The following is a 6,919-nucleotide window of genomic DNA, read 5'->3' as shown; positions in this document are numbered from 1 at the left end:
AATTACACTTTAGAATTACCCTTTAGAATTACCCATTAAAATTACAGATTAGAATTACCCTTTAGAATTACTCTTTAGAATTACACTTTAGAATTACCCTTTAGAATTACACTTTAGAATTACCCTTTAGAATTACACTTTAGAATTACCCTTTAGAATTACCCATTAAAATTACAGATTAGAATTACCCTTTAGAATTACTCTTTAGAATTACACTTTAGAATTACCCTTTAGAATTACCCATTAAAATTACAGATTAGAATTACAGATTAGAATTACATTTTAGAATTACCCTTTAGAATTACCCTTTAGAATTACACTTTAGAATTACCCATTAAAATTACCCTTAAGAATTACCCTTAAGAATTACCCTTAAGAATTACCCTTAAGAATTACCCTTACGAATTATACTTTAGAATTACCCTTTAGAATTACACTTTAGAATTACCCATTAAAATTACAGATTAGAATTACCCTTTAGAATTACCCTTTAGAATTACCCTATAGAATTACACTTTAGAATTACACTTTAGAATTACACTTTAGAATTACACATTAAAATTACAGATTAGAATTTCCCCTTTAGAATCATTACACTTTAGAATTACCCATTAAAATTACAGATTAGAATTACCCTTTAAAATTACACTTTAGAATTACCCTTTAGAACCCAATTACAATTACCCTTTAGAATTACCCATTAAACTTACACATTAGAATTACTCATTAAAATTACAGATAAGAATTACCCTTTAGAGCCCAATTAAAATTACCCATTAGAACCCAACTACAATTACCCTTTAGAATCACCCATTAAACTTACACATTCGAATTACCCATTAAAATTAGACATTAGAATTACCCAATAAATTACACATTAGAATTACCCATTAAAATTACACATTAGAGTTACCCATTAAACTTACACATTAGAATTACCCATTAAAATTACCCATTAAAATTACACATTAGAATTACCCTTTGGAACCCAATTACAATTACCCTTTGGAATCACCCATTAAACTTACACATTAGAATTACCCTTTAGAGCCCAATTACAATTACCCGTGAGAACCCAATTACAATTACCCTTTAGAATCACCCATTAAACTTACACATTATAATTACCCTTTAGAGCCCAATTACAATTACCCTTTAGAATCACCCATTAAAATTACACATTAGAATTACCCATTAAAATTACACATTAGAGTTACCCTTCAGAGCCCAATTACAATTACCCTTTAGAACCCAATTACAATTACCCTTTAGAATCACCCATTAAAATTACACATTAGAATCACCCATTAAAATTACACATGAGAATTAACCTATAAATTACACTTTAGAATTACCCTTTATAACCCAACTACAATTACCCTTTAGAATCACCCATTAAACTTACACATTAGAATTACCCATTAAACTTACACATTATAATTACCCATTAAAATTACACATTAGAGTTACCCTTTAGAGCCCAATTACAATTACCCTTTAGAATCACCCTTTAAACTTACACAGAATTATTCATTAAACTTACCCATTCAAATTACACATTAGAGTTACCCTTTAGAGCCCAATTACAATTACCCTTTTGAATCACCCATTAAAATTACACATTCGAATTAACATGTAAATTACACTTTAGAATTACCCTTTATAACCCAATTTCAATTACCCTTTAGAATTATCCATTAAAATTACCCTTTAGAATTACCCTTTGGAATTACCCTATAGAAGCCCTTATAATTACCCTTTAGAATTAACCTTTAAAATGACACTTTCGAATTACCTTTTAGAATTACCCTTCAGAATGAGAACGGCACTCAGTAGAGAGCATGCCTCCGCCTGGTGAACAGTTTACGTTTTGTATCCCACTGATAGGCTGGATCTGGATTCTGACCTGAACCAAAATCTAATCGGCTTGTTCTTGTCACCTAACCAAGTTGTCCACCAAGTTTATTCATACTCGTCCATAACTTTTTAAAACATGTTTTATATCACTTTTCACCTGATCTTTCAATGGTGAAGAATCACCTAAAAATTATAGAATTCTCCAAAATCGAAACAGTTTGTCCTTTTCACACACACACAATCTCTCCACCTAGTTTTTTTTTTTTTTTTTTTTTTTTTTTTTTTGTATACAAGATCGAGGCTCGTGAAAGAGCGAACATTAATCACACAGAAAGACAAACAGACACATAAAACAAATAACATCGGGAGCGGTAGATAAGATGGGGAGAGAGGGGGAAGGACACAAACACAACATTTGAGAGCAGGGACCGAGAGACATGGAGACATCGAGAGATCTGTGGGAGGGAGAGGGCTTTGGGGGGGAGGCATGTGAAGGGGGGGAGGCATGTGAAGGGGGGGGGTGGGAGAGGTATAAACATATGGACACTGCCAGGATTTCCAGGAAAGAAGTTGGAATTTCAAACAAGGTGGATCTGGGGTGAATTAGTGGGGGTAGAAAAGATCAAGGTTATGGATGGGGGAAGATAAGAGATGGTGGTGAACAGCTGTTTTAAAGACCTGGAGGGAGGAGAGGGATTGAAGGGAGTGTGGGAGTTTGTTCCACAGGCGGGAGAAAAGAGGAATGAAAGAGTGAAGGTGAGCAGAGAGCCGAGATTTCGGCAGTTTAACCATCAGAGGGTTGCTGGCAGATCTTGTGCGACCTGTAGGAATATTTGGGGGACAGAGCACAGAGAGAGCTGGGGGAGCAAGGCCGGAGAGGAGTCGGTAGAAGACAGAAAGGCCACCTACCTGCCTGCGGTGAGTGAGTGAAAGGCCCTCAGAGATAGCTTCATCGCGGGAGATTCCAATGATTTTGAAAGCTTTGGATTCAACAGCGTGAAGCCGAGCCAGGTGTGAGGCAGGAGCACCAGCCCATAGGGGAGAACAGTATTCCATTGAGCTGCGGATGAAAGCCTTGTATGTGGTGAGGAGCAACCCCCCTGGCTTTAGAGTTAGTTTCGTCCAAATCCGTCCACAACTTTTTGAGATATCCTGCTATATATAATTTTTGGATTTATCACTCAATGGTGAAGAATCACTTTAAAAATTCTACTAGCTGGATCCGGATCTTCACCAAAATTGAATCGATTCTTCCTTGGCAGACACAACCTGTCGAACAAGTTTCGTCCAAATCCATCCATAACTTTTTGAAATATGCTGCTATGTATCGTTTTTGGCCCGATCTTCCAATGGTGAAGAATCACTTTAAAATTCTAGTAGCCGGTTCCCAATCTGGATTTTCACCAAAATCGAATCATTTCGTCCTTGTCACATACGCCACATCTCTGCCAACTTTCGTCCGAATCCGTCCACAACTTTTTGAGATATTTTGTTCACAGAGAGACAGACAGATGAAAAATCACTCAGAGCGACAGTTGGCAAAAGAGAACAATGTAGAATGGCACTTAGTGGAACATCCTTTTGACCTCAAAAATAAATGATGGTTGAATTTAGTGACGTGATATGCAAATCGTCTACAAATTTTAAGCTAATTGGATGAAAATTGTCAATTTCAGAAATTTGCCCTTTTGGCCTACGTTGACCTCAAAAATAGTTGGTGGTTGGCTTCAGTAAGCTGATATGCAAATCTGACCTGAGTTGTCTATTCAGATTCAGGACAAACTATGTTCTATTCAGATTTCAATTCAATCGGATGAAAATTGAGGATTTTAGAGATTTGAAAAAGTGGTTGACCTTAGGCTTATGTTGACCTTTTGGCCTATGTTGATCTCAAAAATAATTGGTGATTGAATTAGGTTCGCTGAAATGAAAATCCTATTAAAATTTCAAGTCAATCGAATGAAAATTGAGGATTTTACAAATTTGAAATGGTTGTTGACCTTTGGCCAATGTTGACCTTTTGGCCTATGTTAATCTCAAAAATAGTTGGTGGTTGAATTGAGTTTGCTGATGTGAAAATGCAATGCAAATTTCAAGTCAATCGGATGAAAATTGAGGACTTTCGAAATTTGAAAAAAGTGGTTGGCCTTTGGCCTATGTTGACCTTTTGACCTATTGACCTCAAAATAAATACGATTTTGTCGGACCACGAACTCTACAATTTGGTGAAGTTTAATGAAGATCAGTTTAAAATTGTGGCCTGCAGGCAAGTATAAGTGAGCGGACAGACAAACAAACACACACACACACACACACACACACACACACACACACACACACACACAACACACACACACACACACACACACACACGTGATCAAGATACTTGTCAAAAAAAAGATTTTTTTGCCAAGTAATAAACGGACAAACAGACAGACAGAGGGGCGAAAACATAACCTCCATCCACCTTTGGTGGCGGAGGTAATTACACTTTAGAATTATCCTTAAGAATTACACTTTAGAATTACACTTTAGAATTACCCTTACGAATTACCCTTACGAATTACCCTTACGAATTAAACTTTAGAATTACACTTTAGAATTACACTTTAGAGTTAGACTTTAGAATTATCCTTTAGAATTACACTTCAGAATTACCCTTACGAATTACACTTTAGAATTACACTTTAGAATTACACTTTAGAATTACACTTTAGAATTACACTTTAGAATTACACTTTAGAATTACACTTTAGAATTACACTTTAGAATTACACTTTAGAATTACACTTTAGAATTACCCTTCAGAATTACCCTTTAGAATTACACTTTAGAATTACACTTTTGAATTACCCTTTAGAATTACACTTTAGAATTACACTTTAGAATTACACTTTAGAATTACACTTTAGAATTACACTTTAGAATTACACTTTAGAATTACCCTTCAGAATTACACTTTAGAATTACACTTTAGAATTACACTTTTGAATTACCCTTTAGAATTACACTTTAGAATTACACTTTAGAATTACACTTTAGAATTACACTTTAGAATTACACTTTCGAATTACACTTTAGAATTACCCTTTAGAATTACATTTTAGAATTATCCTTCAGAATTACACTTTAGAATTACACTTTAGAATTACCCTTTAGAATTACCCTTCAGAATTATCCTTTAGAATTACACTTTAGAATTACCCTTCAGAATTACCCTTACGAATTACACTTTAGAATTACACTTTAGAATTACACTTTAGAATTACCCTTACAAATTACACTTTAGAATTACACTTTAGAATTAGACTTTAGAATTACCCTTACAAATTACACTTGAGAATTACACTTTAGAATTACACTTTAGAATTATCCTTCAGAATTACACTTTAGAATTACACTTTAGAATTACCCTTTAGAATTACCCTTTAGAATTACACTTTAGAATTACACTTTAGAATTACCCTTTAGAATTACCCTTTAGAATTACCCTTTAGAATTACACTTCAGAATTACACTTTAGAATTACCCTTTAGAATTACCCTTCAGAATTATCCTTTAGAATTATCCTTTAGAATTACCCTTTAGAATTACACCTTTAGCATTACCCCTTTAGAATTACCCTTTAGAATTATCCTTTAGAATTACACTTTTGAATTACCCTTTAGAATTATCCTTTAGAATTACCCTTTAGAATTACCCTTTAGAATTACCCTTCAGAATTATCCTTTAGAATTATCCTTTAGAATTACACTTTTGAATTACCCTTTAGAATTATCCTTTAGAATTATCCTTTAGAATTACCCTTTAGAATTACCCTTCAGAATTACCCTTTAGAATTATCCTTTAGAATTACACTTTTGAATTACCCTTTAGAATTATCCTTTAGAATTATCCTTTAGAATTACCCTTTAGAATTACCCTTCAGAATTATCCTTTAGAATTACACTTTAGAATTACCCTCACAAATTACACTTTAGAATTACACTTTAGAATTACACTTTAGAATTATCCTTCAGAATTACACTTTAGAATTACATTTTAGAATTACACTTTAGAATTACCCTTCAGAATTATCCTTTAGAATTACCCTTTAGAATTACACCTTTAGAATTACCCCTTTAGAATTACCCTTTAGAATTATCCTTTAGAATTACACTTTTGAATTACCCTTTAGAATTAACCCTTTAGAATTACCCTTTAGAATTACCCTTCAGAATTACACTTTAGAATTACCCTTTAGAATTACCCTTCAGAATTATCCTTTAGAATTACCCTTTAGAATTACACTTTAGAATTAATCTTAAGAATTACACTTTAGAATTACACTTTAGAATTACACTTTAGAATTATCCTTACGAATTATACTTTAGAATTACACTTTAGAATTACACTTTAGAATTATCCTTTAGAATTATCCTTTAGAATTACACTTTTGAATTACACTTTAGAATTACACTTTAGAATTACACTTTAGAATTACCCTTTAGAATTACACTTTAGAATTACACTTTAGAATTACCCTTTAGAATTACACTTTAGAATTACACTTTAGAATTACCCTTTAGAATTACTCTTCAGAATTACCCTTTAGAATTACACTTTATAATTATCCTTTAGAATTACACTTTAGAATTAATCTTAAGAATTACACTTTAGAATTACACTTTAGAATTACACTTTAGAATTATCCTTACGAATTACACTTTAGAATTACACTTTAGAATTACACTTTAGAATTACACTTTAGAATTATCCTTTAGAATTACACTTTTGAATAACCCTTCAGAATTACACTTTAGAATTATCCTTTAGAATTACACTTTTGAATTACCCTTTTGAATTACCCCTTTAGAATTACACCTTTAGAATTACCCCTTTAGAATTACACTTTTGAATTACCCTTTAGAATTATCCTATAGAATTACACTTTTGAATTACCCCTTTAGAATTACCCTTCAGAATTATCCTTTAGAATTACACTTTTGAATTACCCTTTTGAATTACCCCTTTAGAATTACCCTTTTGAATTACCCTTTATAATTACCTCCATCCTTCAACC

The sequence above is a fragment of the Myxine glutinosa genome, chromosome 11 (assembly GCF_964187855.1).
Source record: "Myxine glutinosa chromosome 11, kmMyxGlut1.1, whole genome shotgun sequence".
Lineage (NCBI taxonomy): Eukaryota > Metazoa > Chordata > Myxini > Myxiniformes > Myxinidae > Myxine > Myxine glutinosa.
The sequence above is the reverse complement of the archived record's forward strand: the minus strand, read 5'-3'. Positions refer to the sequence as shown.